The following is a 16,400-nucleotide window of genomic DNA, read 5'->3' on the forward strand; positions in this document are numbered from 1 at the left end:
CTAAATCTAGTGGAAACCATGAGAAGCTTGAATTCAATTGAAGTTCATAGGATACAAGATGACAATTAAAGGATGATAAAAGCTCAAGAAAGGGAAAATTAGATAAACAAACAATTGGTTCAAAGCTTGAACCATTGTAGAGACAATTGCAATGTAGATTTGATTTGATGGATGTGGAAGAACTTAGAGGTCACTATAAGGGGGAGTCTCATGGAAGACCCCAAGAGTCCAGAAGAGTCACCATAAATAAGAGGTATCATCCTTCTCCATCTAATTCCTCCATGAAGGATTTATCTACTTTTGAATATACATTGAGAAACCTAGATATGTCCCTAGTTAGACACCAAAGAAGAAGAAGATACCATGCAAGGAGAATTTGCAAAATTAAGGAACCTATATTTGTTTGCAAGAACAAAACTAGACACGATGTTGAAGTCTAGTTGATGGGGATGATAGTATTTCCAACTACATAACTTTTCAGGGAACTTGGAGGCTATAATTTCTACATATAGTATGTAAGGCAAGGCTTCCATTTAGTGGGACCCATTGAGGCAAGTAAAGAGAATCAATGCAAGAAATATTTATAGAAAGTAGTTCAATAAATAATTTCAATTGAAATATCTCTTTAAACACTATTATGACAAGAAAATGTAAGAGTTCCATGATCTCAATTTGGAAATATGACTATAGAGGAGTATGATAAATAGTTTATAGAATCACTGATTGGATATGTTCTAGATGATAAGGTAAGATACAACATTTCCTAAGTTTATTACCTTCATTCTACTAGGATAAGATTCAATTTGATGAACTTAAGTGTCTTGAAGAAGCAATTTAGAAGTCCAAATAGTTATATGATCAAAACTGTAACAGTAGACTTGAATTTTGAAAGTATTGGAAGTATAAGAAGAAAGAAAAACATGACCAAAGGAAAAAGAGTTTCCAACCTCTTTTATTTAGAACCAAATCCAATAAAATCAACTAAGTCAAAGTGGAACAAATATGGTTGAGTTCCAGATACAACCAATTTGCATATTAGACATGACGTCTAGAATAGAGCCATTGGGAAAGTAGAGTTCCAATGGACACATCACATTCTTGATGATACAACGTGGGAGATAAAAGGATGTTATGCTGGAAGTATACTTGTTTTTTTTAAATTACTTCAGGGACCATGCTAATATGAAGGGGGAGAAGATGCAATACCCTAGTTTTTACCCCTAAATTGTGAATGTATATGTAATGATTAAATGGCTATGATCCTCTACATATTAGATCTAAATAAACAATGAACATTGGCTTTATAAAAATATATACATTTAAACATATAGAAATATCACTACATGTTGTAAGAGGAGAAGGAAATGAAAAGGGTTTATGGGTCAGCAAGTGTGGGGGAAGAAAGAGGGATATGAACCCATGAGTGCGTAAGAAGGGGGCTTAGGGGTTAAGAGGAAATGATAATATTCTTTTGTTTCCAATCATTTAACCTAAGTTTTTTAACCTTTGTTTATTCTTATTATATTATTGTATGAGATTAGTTGTCCGGAAGGAGGGAAAGATGCGATACGATACCTCTGATTTTTGGACATGCACATGTTTTCTTCATTCATTATTAATGTTGTAGCTCAAAATGACTCAATCAAAATTTTTGATGCTTGGGAAAGAAGCAAGAAGACAACATTGGCCATTAATCCATGTAGGGATTAGTTGACTCTTACTAAGTCATATTATCCATGGGAAAATCCAGAGTTGTTATTGAAATCATTGTTGTTTTTATGTTGCTTCCGTTGAGTTGTTGGTTTTGATGCTGTGCACCAATATTAGGCCAGAGGGGTTGTTGGCTCTACAAAGACTCTCCAATTCAACACTTTTAGATTTGTCTTACATATTCTTGACAAACTTACAACCAATCATTGATTCTTTTCCACAATTAAAGGTTTTGAAGCCTCAAGCTTGCGAATATCTTGAGAATCCAATGTTGATTCCACTCCATAGGGGAAGAGCACTTTCAAAGCTTTGTGAGTTGGATTAATTCTATGGCACTCATGGATTAATGTCATGGCACTGTAAGCCAATCTGCAATTGAATAAATTTGGGCATGGTGTCCGCATCTCACTCATTTGGGTTTGAATAGAGGTGTTAATATGCATGGACTTAATTTGAGATTCTAGGCTAAGAATTCTTATAGTGATCCAAAATGACACAACCTAGGTTTTGTAGCTTTGACAACACCTACAAAATCTGGATTGTTTTTACAGAGCGCACAACCCGAGCCATTGAAATTCAACTACTATATTAATTAATTCAAGGACTAAATCATAGAGCATAAACATAGAATAATTCAAGTCTTCTCATGAAAACACAAAAAAGGATTCAAATATATTTTTATTCATTCAAAAAGTGCTGTTACAGATAAGAATACAAATATGAGAGTGGAGTACTCAAAGTACTTGAATTTCCCACACTATTACACAAAACACCATGCATAACAACCAAACACCCTCGCTAACTCGTACAACAACCAGTCGCGATCTATGAAAATTGTGCAACTGCCAAACCAACGACAATAGTCCAAGATCCAAAAGTCCAAGAGCCTGAAGTGAAATAACATAAATAAATAGAAAAAATAAAAAAAAAGGCCCTTTTGATCTTCCGTGTTCATGCAATTTATCCTCACGTTGCTAACCTCTTCATATTCCACTAAAACAAATCGCTTCCCGTGCTGCTAGCTGCTTCACCTTCTAGAACTGAGTCGATTCACTTCTTCTTAGTATGTCGAAAAACTAAATTTGTGACCTTTGTCTTATTCTTGTAGTGCATCTTGTAGTGGTTGTTTTGTAGTAGGGCAACTAAACAAACTGTCGATTTTTGGATGTATCAGTAACTCCACGCAACAAAAGTATCAACACACGACCCTAGGAGTGTCAACAACTCAGAAGCAGTTTTCGCTTTGATAAAATGTAGCTACAGGAGTAGTAACAAATACAAGCTGGGTGTATCAACAACTAACATAGTAGGTGTATCAACAACTTAAAACACATGGGAGTAGCAATGCTTATTACAAACTCAACACAAACTTGTTTTTGCTTAATGAGGATTGCCCGAGGCCAAGGATGCTCCTGCATCAGACAACCTTGGTAAGAAAATATGGGCTACCAAATCATGTGGTATTTCCTTCAGAGATTGAAGTCCCTTGTAGGTTTGATAAATCTTTCTTAGTCATCCACGATGCATCTTCGAATCCCTTTTACTTCCATTTGACCAAATACCCCAGATGCTCCCTGCAACAAGTCTTCTCTCCAACCCTGGTGGCCAATTTTTTTATTATAGGTTTGACCGGTAATTGTTCCTCCCACTCAACGAGAGTAATTATTTATTCATTCCCTTCTCCTTCACGAAACTCATATAGATAAACTACATTATATATAAGAGAGATATCCAAGTCTCTCGACAACTCCAACTTGTAGGCGTTTTTAGGATTTTTTCGAAGAATTTTGCATGGCCTTATTTTCTTGTATTTTAACTTGCCGTAGGCACCCTTGGGAAACATCTCTTTCCACAAATGTTCCCTTACTAGGTCTCCTTCAGAGAATATTTTTTTCTTTTCTTTTCAATCTGCATTTTTCTTATACTTGTTATTACTTTGCTACGATCACTTCTTCACCTGTTCATGTATTAACTACAAGCTGTTTGCAAAATCACTTGCATCAACACTCTTCCTTTCCTCCAAATCTGACAACTGTATCAGGTCCACGGTACCTTTTGGTGACCACCCATAAACAATATGAAATGGACTCTTACCAATGGATATGTTCCATTTTTCATGCAATCAGTAGGGGGTGCAAAATTCATGCTGAAATTTTTAATGAATTTCCGGTAAAAGTTTACCATTCCATGAAATCTCCTCACCTCAGAAGTAGACTAAGGTGTTGGCAAATCCAAAATAGACTAAGGTGTTGGCCAATCCAAAATGGCCTTCACCTTTTAGAGTCCATCTTCTACCCTTCCTTGGAGATAAAACTCCCAAGTATACTAGTTCACCCTGCATGAATGTCCATTTCTTCAAATTGATCAACAACTACTTTTCCTTCAACCGCTGCAACACTTGCCTTATGTGTTCCAAGTGTTCCTATTTGTTTTGCTGAAAATCAAAATGTCATTGAGGTATACTACAACAAATTTTCCGAAGAATAGTTTCAAGACCTCATTCATGAGCCTCATGAATGTGCTTGGGGCATTGATCAACCCAAATGGAATAACCAACAATTCAAAAGATCCATCCTTCACCTAGAAAGCAGTCTTCCACTCATCACCTTCCCTGATCCAGATTTGATGATAACGCTCTTCAAGTGTATCTTTGTGAAATATGTAGCCCCACTCAAACATTCCATAATATCCTCCATCCTTGGCAAAGGAAATCAGGACTTGATGGTTATCCTATTAATGGCTTGAGAATCCGTGTACATTCTCCATTCACCTATCTTCTTTGGAGCCAATACTACTAGTACAATACATGGACTCAAACTTTCTCTTATTAATCCTCTATCAAGAAGCACTTGTACTTGCTTATTTACTTCCTCATTCTCTGCTGGGGTCATTGTGTAGGTGCCTTGTTGTGTAAGCTCGATCCAAGAATCAAGTCAATATGATGAGCAATAATTCTCACCAGATGTAGTCCTTTTGGCAATTCATCAACAACAATCTCCTTGAATTCATCTAACAAGGATTAATTTATGTCGGGATAGTTTCTAATTTCACTTCCTCTAGCATAGCCTTTGGAATCACTTCTAAACATAATTTCACCTTCGTTTCCTCATGTAAAAACTCCTTGGATGAACACAACATGATCTTGTTATTACACATTGTTAGGTCCCTATAATACTAGTGATTCCCCCTTTACTATTGTCGTTGTATCCCTTATTGTTATTGTTGTGCCCCTATTGTCCCCATATTGTTATTATTGTGCCCCATAAAATCCCACTATTGTTATTTCTGTGCCTTTATATTATTATTGTTAGGTTGGATTTGGTTATATTGTGACCCCTTAGACTCCTATATATAGAAAGGAGGTTTTTTCATTTGAAACATCTAAGAATTGTTTATTTGTGTAATGTAAAGGATGTTTCCCCCTCGAAGAGGCTTATTTCTAAGGCGTTTATCTATCTTTTCTATCTTTTTGTGAGCTGGTTTCATAACATTTGGTATCAGAGCTTTGGATTCTAGGGTTTCACTGCTCCAAACAGGTAATTGTGGAATTTTCGCTATAACTTTTGCGCTACAAAGTTTTAGAAGCTAAAAAAAAACTCATTTGAGACAGAATCCATCTAAACCTCGGGCCAAATTTCAGATCTTTTCTCGCTATATTTTCGGAGATATAATTTGAGGAATTTAGGGTTTTTGCAGACCTTCGAATTACATTCCAAACATGTGACCTTGGGAAAATCGTCATAACTTTCGGTCTGAGCATCAGATTGAATTTTCGAAAGAAGTTACAGAAAGAGGACGGACTGTAGTTTTTTGGGTATCATTTTAGGAACCTAAGGTTGAAACAGTGACCCGCGGCACGTCGTACAAGTTCACTTTACTGAACCAGTCTATACTCAGGCCATCATGGGAGATTTGGCATAACTCTTCATTGGAGAATCCAATCTTGATTAGACTTGCGGGGTTAGAAAGATTACTCAGAGGGTTATCGCAGGAAGAAATTTCAGACCTTGGATATCCAAAATTACAAAGATACATTAGATTCAATATCGAGCTCCTACAAAGTGAAAAAAGGTGTGTAGTTTTTTTTTAATTTTTGCATAAGCTTGGTTTGAAAAATTAGTTTGAAGGAATTCAAAGGGCATAGTGAAGCATTATTATTAGTAATTGATACCCCAAAGAAAGAAAATGAAAACACCTAGTAAGAAACCTGAAATCTCTAGCATGACTCATGAAGAAGAGGAAGAAATGCACCATGATATATCAAAATTATGAGACCAAGTGCAACAAATTTCACTCGCAAAAAAAGCAACAGAAGCTAATATGGATGGTTTAAAGAAAGACGCAGAAGCTAAGATGTATGGCGTGGAAGCTAAGTTGGATGGTTTAAAGAAAGGCGTAGAAGCTAAGATGAATGACGTGGAAGCTAAGATGGATGGAGTGGAAGCTAACATGGAAGATTTGAAGACATATTTGAAGACAAATTTGACAAAGTTTCTACAAGAAATGCTTACTAATGGCAAAAGGGTAGTAAGTGAAACTCATGATGAGAACAAAATAAATGTTAATCATGATTTCATAGACTTTAACATTGGATCGAAGAACCACCATGTTCCAAAGATCGATATGAGGAAGTTTGATGGCAAGGATCTTGGAACATGGATACTACAGATGGAGCAATTTTTCGATCTCCATAATGTGAAAAACACACAAAAGGTACGCATTGAAACTTTATATTTAGAACCAAATCAATTTGTATGGTATCTATGGCTTTTCTCTCGTAAAAAAATTGTCACTTGGGCTATTTTTATGGATGAAATGATAACACATTATGAGGATACAAAAAGAAACACTTTTTTTTGCCAATTGATAAATCTCAAACAAAAGGGTTCAATGATGGAGCACATTGAGGACTTCCAAAAATTGAATATAAGGGTAAAATATATTCCAGAGGAGCATAGGATTAATGTGTTCATAGGGACTTTAAAGGATAACATCCAACATGAGGTTCGCCTTTGGGAACCAGATTCATTGGAGAAGGCATTCAGGTTGGCAAGAAAAATGGAAAGAAAAATTATGGCAACAAGGAAGCCTACCACTCATAATCATAAAGATGGAAGTGTAGCTGCCCCTAGCCATCCACAACCTACAAGGTTGATACCACAAAAATTGGAAGCAAAAAGAGCAAAAGGGATTTGTTACAGTTGTGATAGCAAATACACTAAAGGTCATAAGTGTGCCGAGAAGAAATTATTTTACATAGATTGTGAAGAGTAGGAAGAAAAGAAACAAGAAATGTCAAAAGAAGAGGATATACACCAAGAAAAAACCCTAGAAAAAGAAGAAATGAATCCGACCATATCTTGTAATGCATTGGCTGTAATTACCACTCCTGAAACTATCAAGATAGAAGGGCATATCAAGAAGAAAAAGGTAATAGTGTTGATTGATTAAGGAAGTACCCATAATTTTATTCATTGTATGATAGCCAAGGAATTGAATTGCTTCCTATATCCAACACCAAAGTGTCAAGTGATGGTTGCAAGTGGAGGAACCATAAATTTCTTAGGAAAGTGCCATAATATCAAGCTATCAATGGGAGAATATGTATTGAATAGCTCAATACTTTCCATTCCAATGGGTGGTGCTGATGTTGTACTAGGAGTCCAATGGCTACAATCCTTGGGTACAATAGCTTTTATTTTTCAAGAACTTTTCATGAAATTATCTTCAGAAGGAAAGGAAGTTGAATTAATGGGTATCGCAGGGAAACCGGGAAAGACAATAAGCTCTAACGGAATGACAAAGCTTCTAAAGAAAGAACAACGAGGCATATTTGCACAATTATGTTCACTAGAGGTTCCAACATTGAAATCATCCATTTCTCCAGATCTCCAAAAAGTCTTGGACAATCATTCCAAGGTATTTGAGACTCCCAAAGGCCTCCCACCTATTCGTGATCATGATCATGCTATTAATTTTATTCCAGGAAGTGTTCCTCCAAACATCAGGCCTTACAGATATCCCTATGTCTAAAAGAGTGAAATTGAACGAATGGTTGTAGAAATGCTAGAGGTTGGTATAATTCAACCTAGTGAAAGTTCTTTCTCTGCTCTAGTAGTATTGGTTCACAATAAGGATGGATCATGGTGCATGTGTCCAGATTATAGGCAAGCTCACCATTAAAGATAAATTTCCCATTCCTGTCATTGATGAATTGCATGGATCAATTTACTTCGCCAAGTTGGATCTTCGTTCAGGATATCATCAAATTAGAATGAAGACTGAAGACATTCCAAAAACAACATTTAGAACTCATGAGGGTCATTATGAATTTTTGGTCATGCCTTTTGGCCTTAGTAATGCACCTTCTACATTTCAAGGTTTGATGAATTCCATTTTCAAACCCTTAGAAAATTTGTGTTAGTATTTTTTGATGATATACTAATCTACAACAAGTATTAGAAGGATCATGTCCAACATGTTGACATGGTGCTCAAACTATTGGAGGAGAAACAACTATATGCAAAAATCTCCAAATGTTTCTTTGGAGTACAAGAGGTGGAATATCTGGGTCATATTGTATCTCATGAAGGTGTTAAGGTAGACCCTAGCAAAATTAAAACCATTAAGGAATGGAAAATCCACACATCCATAAAGCATCTACGAGGATTTCTCGGGATGACAGGATATTATCGCAAGTTTCTTAAGAATTATGGGAGAATAACAGCACCTCTAACAACATTATTGAAGAAAATGCATTTTCATGGACTCCAGAAGCAATGAAAGCCTTTGAACATCTTAAAGAGGAAATGTGCCAAGCACCAATCTTAGCTACACCGGACTTCACAAAGACCTTTATTGTGGAATGTGATGCCTCAAGAAATGGAATTGGTGTTATTTTAAAGCAAGAAGAAAGACCCATTGCTTTCGAAAGTCGTCCATGTTGGGTGTGGAGCCTGATTATCTTTTGTATTCAGCCGGATATATACCCCAGGAAGACTGTACACCCGTCCACATGGGGGGGACTTGTCCCCCCTGGCTAGGGGGTCCGGGAGCCAGCGTTCCCCCGGCGGGGGTTCGGGGGTAGCGCCCCCGAAGCTAAAAATAGATGTAAAATTGCCTTGTAAAAGTCTAGTAATTTCTAGTCAATCTGGGCCGTTCATTAGGCGGATGATCTGATGGTAGAAGTTATGTTTAATTTAGGGTTTTTTGCCCTAGAAGGCAACCCCTCACTATATATGAGGGAATTGTATTGCGTCTATGAAGATCTGTATTTTGAGTGAGGAAGAGAGAGGAGATTGAGAGCGAAGAGGGAGTTACAACGGATCATCTGTAGGTTGTATCTCTTCAGTTTGCTGGATAATATAATAAAATAAGGACTAGATGTTTCTCCGTGGACGTAGCCCAAACTGGGTGAACCACGTATATCTGTGTCTCTTTTGTTTTATGCGTTTTCTGTGTTTATATTTCTGCAATATTTTATGTGTTCAATTGCTCAGTAATATATAATGTTCTAACAACTGGTATCAGAGCCGAAGGTCTATTTGGCTGATAAACTTGTAGGAGAGAAGGGTTCCTGGTTCGAGTGGGAGCAATGGAGGAAGATGGTAGGTTTAGGGTCAAGAAATTTAACGGCCAAAACTTCTCGCTGTGGAAGATACAAATGGAAGATTATCTGTATCAAAAAGATCTGTACCTACCATTGGGTGGAAAAACAAAGATGCCGACGAGTATGATAGATGAAGAATGGAACCTTCTCGATAGAAAGGCACTCGGAACAATACAGTTGTGCCTCGTAGCATCAGTCGCCTTCAACATTTCGAAGGAAACAACAACACATGGTTTAATGTCGGCATTAGCCAAACTATATGAAAAACCCTCGGCGTCAAATAAGGTATTTCTTATGAAGCGTTTATTTAATATGAAAATGTCAGAGGATGGATTTGTTGCTGATCATTTAAATGATTTTAATACAGTTACAAGTCAGTTAAGTTCTGTAGGGGTAAACTTTGATGACGAAGTTAGGGCTCTGTTATTTCTGTGCTCATTTCCAGAAAGTTGGAATGGTTTAGTTATGGCAATTAGTAACTCTGTCTTTGGATCTAGTATTTTAAAGTTTGATGATGTTGTTGGTGCAATCCTTAGCGAGGAAATGCGACGGAAAAGCTCCGGTGAGACATTAGGTAATGCTTTGATTGCAGAGACTAGGGGAAGAAAAATGGAAAGAGGAAAAATCCCAGGATATTGCAGTAAGTCAAGAAAAGGCAGATCCAAGTCTAGATCGGGGATAGTGTGTTGGAAATGCGGGAAGAAAGGACACCTGAAGAAAGATTGCAAGTCTCGAAAGGGAAAAGAAGGAGACGCGCAACAAGAAAACAATCATGAAGCAAATGTAACAAGTGATGTGTTGCAAGATGCTTTGATTCTTTCATTAGAAAATATTATTGATGCCTGGGTGGTAGATTCAGGGGCCTCATTCCATGCCACACCTGATAGGAAACATTTTCATGATTATGTTCAAGGAGATTTTGGACAGGTTCGGTTGGGTGATGATAAACCCTGTAAAATCGTTGGAATGGGTACAGTTTTCATAAAACAACAAAATGGAAATCAATGGCTATTAAAGGAGGTAAGGCATGTTGCAGATCTAAAGAAAAATATGATTTCAAAAGGGCAGTTGGGAGGTGAAGGTTGCGTAAGTACTTTCATAGATAAAACTTGGAAGGTCACTAAAGGATCCCTGGTAATAGCGAAAGGAGAAAAGGTTGGTACATTGTACTTGTACAATGGAATTTCTAATTCTGGGAATGCTTTAACCTATACAGGAGAAGATACAACATTGTGGTATCATAGGCTCGAGCACATGAATGAGAAGGGGATGCAGATTCTTCACTCAAGAAATTTGTTGCCAGGTTTGAAGCATGTTGATTTAAAATTTTGTGAGAATTGTGTTTATGGAAAACAGAAGAGAGTTAGATTCCTTAGAGCTGGGAAAGAAAAGAAGAGAGAAAAATTAGAGCTTGTGCATACAGATGTATGGGGACCTGCTCAGGTATCATCTCTTGGTAGCTCTTGTTATTATGTTACTTTTATTGATGATGCAACCAGAAAAACCTGGATTTATTGTATTCGAAATAAATCTGATGTATTTGATACTTTCAAGAAATGGAAAGCTTTGGTTGAAAATGAGACAGGGAAAAGGTTGAAGTGTCTCAGATCAGATAATGAAGGTGAATATTGTAGCAAAGAGTTTGATAGGTACTATTCAGAGAATGGAATTCACAAAGAGAAGACAGTTCCAGGAACACCACAAGAAAATGGTGTGTCAGAAAGGATGAACAAGACAATCATGGAGCGTGCAAGGTGCATGAGATTGCATGCAGGATTGCCTTTACAATTTTGGGCAAATGCTGTAGTTACTGCTATTTATCTAATAAACAGAGGGCTTTCAAGTTCCTTGGATGGTGGTATTCTAGAGGAGGCATGGACAGGTAAAAAGGTAAACTATTTATTTTTAAAGACTTTTGGTTGTGAAGTCTTTGTGCACATTAATAAGGAAAATAGAACAAAGCTTGAGGCAAAATCAAAGAAATGTACCTTTATTGGATATGGTGTTAATGATTTTGGTTATCACTTATATGATTATGAAAATCACAAAATCATTAGGAGCAGAGATGTAATATTCAATGAAAAGGTCTTGAATAAGAGTGAGTTGCAGGAAAAGAAACATGAAAAAGAAAACAAAGAATACACAGTGCTTGACGATATCACAGGAAAAGTGATGGTGCCTAAAAATCATAATGATCAATAGCTAGAAAAACAACCACAACATCAACAAGCACTTCAAGCACCTGAAAGTGGTGTTAGAAGATCTACCAGGATAAGTAGACCCCCTGAACGATACTCTCCTTCATTATATTATGTATTGTTGACTGATTCTGGTGAACCAGAATGTTATGAAGAAGCAGTGCAGGTAGAAACCAGGAAGAAGTGGGAGCAAGCCATGAAAGAAGAAATGGACTCCTTAGCACATAACCAGACTTGGGACTTAGTTAGGTTGCCTGCAGGTAAAACAACATTGCAGAATAAATGGGTTTACAGGCTGAAGGAAGAAGATGGAGGAAAACAGAGGTACAAAGCTAGACTTGTGGTGAAGGGGTTTGCACAGAAGAAAGGTATTGATTTTGATGAAATATTTTCTCTTGTTGTGAAAATGATTTCAATAAGAACTATTCTAAGTCTAATAGCAGCTGAAGATTTACATCTTGAGCAGTTAGATGTAAAGACAACCTTTCTCCATGGGGATTTGGAGGAAGAGATATATATGTAGCAGCCACAAGGATATGAGGTAAAAGGGAAGGAGAAAATAGTGTGCAGGTTGAAGAAGAGCTTGTATGGCTTAAAACAGGCTCCAAGGTAGTGGTATCTAAAATTTGCCAGGTTTATGTCTGAACAAGGTTATACTAGATGTCACTTTGATCATTGTGTTTATCTCAAAAGGCAAAATGATGGTAGCTATATCATATTGTTATTGTATGTAGATGACATGCTTGTTGCAGGTTCTAACATGCATGAAATAAATGTGCTCAAAAGGAAATTGGCAAACTCATTTGCAATGAAGGATTTGGGTGTTGCAAAACAAACCCTTGGTATGAGAATAACTAGAGACAAGAAGAATCACAAATTAACATTGTCTCATAGTGAGTACATAGAAAAGGTGTTGAAAAAATTTAATATGCAGAATGAAAAACCAGTTAGTATACCTTTGGCTAGCCATTTCAAATTAAGGAGGCGTGTCCCAAGACTCAGGAAAAAATGGCTCATATGTCTAAAGTTCCATATGCATCAACAGTTGGAAGCTCAATGTATGCAATGGTCTGCACAAGGCCTGATATTGCACATGCAGTGGGAGTTGTAAGCAAGTACATGAACAATCCAGGAAAATAACATTGGATGGTTCAAACATTGCTCTACAGGGATATGTTGATGCAGATATGGTAGGTGACAGAGATAACATGAGGAGCACTATAGGATATGTATTTACTGTAGGTGGAACAACCGTCAGTTGGGTTTCAAAAATCCAAAGTGTTGTTGCACTTTCAACAACAGAAGCAGAGCATGTTGCTTCTACAGAGGCTAGTAAAGAAATGATTTGGTTACAAAGGTTTTTGGATGAATTGGGTAAGAAGCAGGAGTTGGGCAGGTTATACAGTGACAACCAGAGTGCCATACATCTTGCAAAGAACTCTGCATCTCATTCCAAGACTAAACATATACAACTCAATTACCATTTCATACGGTCAACATTGGAAGATGGACAGTTGAAGCTGGAAAAGATACACACTAGCCAGAATCCTGCAGATATGCTAACAAAAGTTGTAACCAGGGAGAAACTGAGAATATGCTCAGTTTCAATTGGTCTTAAAGTATGATGAAGAAGATGAAAAACAACCAGGTCCAAAGTGGAGTCATTGTCTAGCAAATGAAGTAGCGGTGGAGTTGCTATAATCAGTCTCCAAGTGGGAGATTGTTGGGTGTGGAGCCTGATTATCTTCTGTATTCAGCTGGATGTATACCCCAGGAAGAGTGTACACCCCTCCACACGGGGGGGACTTGTCCCCCCCAGCTGGGGGGTCCGGGGGCAGCGCCCCCGAAGCTAAAAATGGATGTAAAATTTCCTTGTAAAAGTCTAGTAATTTCTAGTCAATCTGGGCCGTTCATTAGGCGGATGATCTGATGGTAGAAGTTATGTTTAATTTAGGGTTTTTTGCCCTAGAAGGTAACCCCTCACTATATATGAGGGAATTGTATTGCGTCTATGAAGATCTGTATTCTGAGTGAGGAAGAGAGAGGAGATTGAGAGCGAAGAGGGAGTTACAACGGATCTGCTGTAGGTTGTACCTCTTCAGTTTGATGGATAATATAATAAAAGAAGGACTGGATGTTTCTCCGTGGACGTAGCCCAAACTGGGTGAACCATGTATATCTGTGTCTCTCTTGTTTTATGTGTTTTCTGTGTTTATATTTCTGCAATATTTTATGTGTTCAATTGCTCAGTAATATATAATTTTCTAACAGTCCAATCAAAGGAAAGTATTTACACAAAGCTATTTATGAGAAGGAAATGTTGGCAATACTACATGCACTTAAGAAATGGTGACCCTACCTAATGGGAAGACACTTCAAGGTAAAAACAGATAATGATAGTCTTAAATACTTTTTAGAACAAAGATTATCTTCAAAAGAGCAGAAAAAATGGGTCACAAAGATGTTGGGTTATGACTTTGAAATCATCTACAAAAAAGGGAAGCAAAATGTTGTGGTAGATGCACTCTCAAGAAAGGATGAGGATGTGGAAGCGTTTCTTTGCGCCATTTCTATTACCCAGCCAGATTGGATAAACGAAGTAAGGGATGAATGGAAGAATGACGAGGAAGTGTGGGAACTCTTTCAAAAGATACAATAATATCCCAGTACATTTGATACATTTAGTTGGAAAAATGATTCGTTATGTTACAAGTATCGGTTATACCTATGTAAGAATTCCCAACTCAAACAAAGATTCTTAGGGAATTGCACACCTCTCCCTTAGGAGGGCACTCATGATTTCTAAAAACCTACCACAGGGTTAAGAAGGATTTTTTTTGGGATGGCCTTAAATCGGACATTCAAAAGTTTGTGGTGGAATGTTTGGTTTGCCAACAAAATAAAGTTGAAACAATTAAGACCCCGAGACTATTACAACCTTTATCCATTCCAAGCCAATGTTGGGAGGAGGTTTCAATGGATTTATCACAAATTTATCCATGTCCGAAGGAAAGAGTGTTATCATGGTGGTAGTTGAAAAACTTACCAAGTATGCACACTTTTGTGCATTATCTCATCCATTTAAAGCGAGTTCAATTTCTACTGCATTTATGGAAACAATTCAAAAGCTACATGGAAACCCAAAGATTATTGTAAGTGATAGAGATCCCATTTTCGCTGGGAATTTTTGGACATAATTATTTTCTTGTCTTAGTACTCAGTTAGCTCATAGCTCATCTTATCATCCTCAATCTGATGGGAAAACTGAGATAGTAAACAAATGTTTGGAAGGATATCTTCGTTGCTTTGTATCTGATAAACAAACACAATGGGTCAAATGGTTGCCTCTGGCTGAATGATGGTATAACACTTCCTTCCATACTGCAACAAAAATGACCCCATTTATGGAACTTTATGGATATCATCCACCATCCATCACATCATATTTAAGAGAAAATTCTAAGGTTCAAGCAGTGGAAGATCACATCGAGCATCAGCAACAAGTTCTCCAACTCTTAAAGGATAACCTCACCTTGGTGCAGAATAGAATGAAATAGCAGGCAGATCAACATCGCAATGAAAGAAGTTTTGATGTAGGTGATTGGGTATTCCTACGGCTACAACCATATAAACAAATTTCCCTCAGGCAAGTTAAGAAGGATAATAAAGTATCACCAAAGTATTATGGTCCGTACAAGGTGTTGCAAAAGATAGGTACTATGGCATACAAATTGGAGCTTCCTACAGCTTCCCGAGTGCACCCAATTTTCCATGTTTCATGCTTAAAGAAGGCTATAAGTGACAAGCTTCCAGTTCAAACAATATTGCCAGAACTTGATGAGGAAGGAAAAATCATATTGGAACCTGAAGCAGTCAAAGAAACGAGAACTTGACAGCGATGAAATCGATCAATTTCAGAGTATCTCATCAAGTGGAAGAACTTGCCCGTTGAAGATTCCACATGGGAGGATGAGAATTTTATACAGAAGCATCCAGAGCTACTCAAGCGTTGAGGACAACAATTTTTTGAAGGAGAGGGGCATGTTAGGTCCCTATAATACTAGTGATTCCCCCATTACTATTGTCATTGTATCCCTTATTGTTATTGTTGTGCCCCTATTGTCCCCATATTGTTATTATTGTGCCCCATAGAATCCCACTATTGTTATTTTTGTGCCTTTATATTATTATTGTTAGGTCGACTTTGGTTATATTGTGACCCCTTAGACTCCTATATATAGAAATTAGGTTTTGTCATTTTGAATCATCTAAGAATTGTTCATTTGTGTAATGTAAAAGAGGTTGACCCCTCGAAGAGGCTTATTTCTAAGGCGTTGATCTATCTTTTCTATCTTTTTGTGAGCTAGTACTTCTACAACTTCCTGCTGTTACAACTGTATTATCCAACATTGGGGTGAGTTTGTACCGCTGTCCATGTTTCCTGAACTCATATGTATTTTCTCGATCATCATGGTGAAATTTCTTGTCAAACAACCACGTCCTTCCAAGAAGTATGTGGCATGTGTCCATGCTAACCACGTCACACAATACTTGCTCCTGAAGGCTGTCAATTTGAAAATTCAACAAGCATTGCTTAGTCACAACCACCTGTTGTCCCTTTTGTAACCATGAGACTTTGTAAGGGTTTGGATGGACTAAAATATTGAGTTTCAACTTGTCCATGACTTCAATGGACACTAAATTCTCTGTACTTCCACCATCTATGACCAAGTTACAACACTTTCCTTGGACCTTACATTTAGTTTTGAAAACATTCCTTCTTTGTTCTGGTTCTTCCACTCTATTTTTCTTAGGCTTGAGAAATACTTTGTGAAACATCAATTTTTCTCCCTGTTATTGCTGAAGAACAATCACATTTTATC

General features: G+C 37.3%; 1 pseudogene; it reads left to right on the plus strand.

The window, feature by feature from the left end:
* The first annotated feature begins 1,807 nt into the window (after positions 1-1,807).
* LOC149261027 (F-box/LRR-repeat protein 15-like) overlaps positions 1,808-16,400 on the plus strand; it is a 52,544-nt pseudogene continuing 37,951 nt past the window's right edge.

Source organism: Pinus tabuliformis, chromosome 6, assembly GCF_031772625.1.
Source record: "Pinus tabuliformis cultivar Carrire ecotype Pingquan chromosome 6, CPIR1, whole genome shotgun sequence".
NCBI lineage: Eukaryota > Viridiplantae > Streptophyta > Pinopsida > Pinales > Pinaceae > Pinus > Pinus tabuliformis.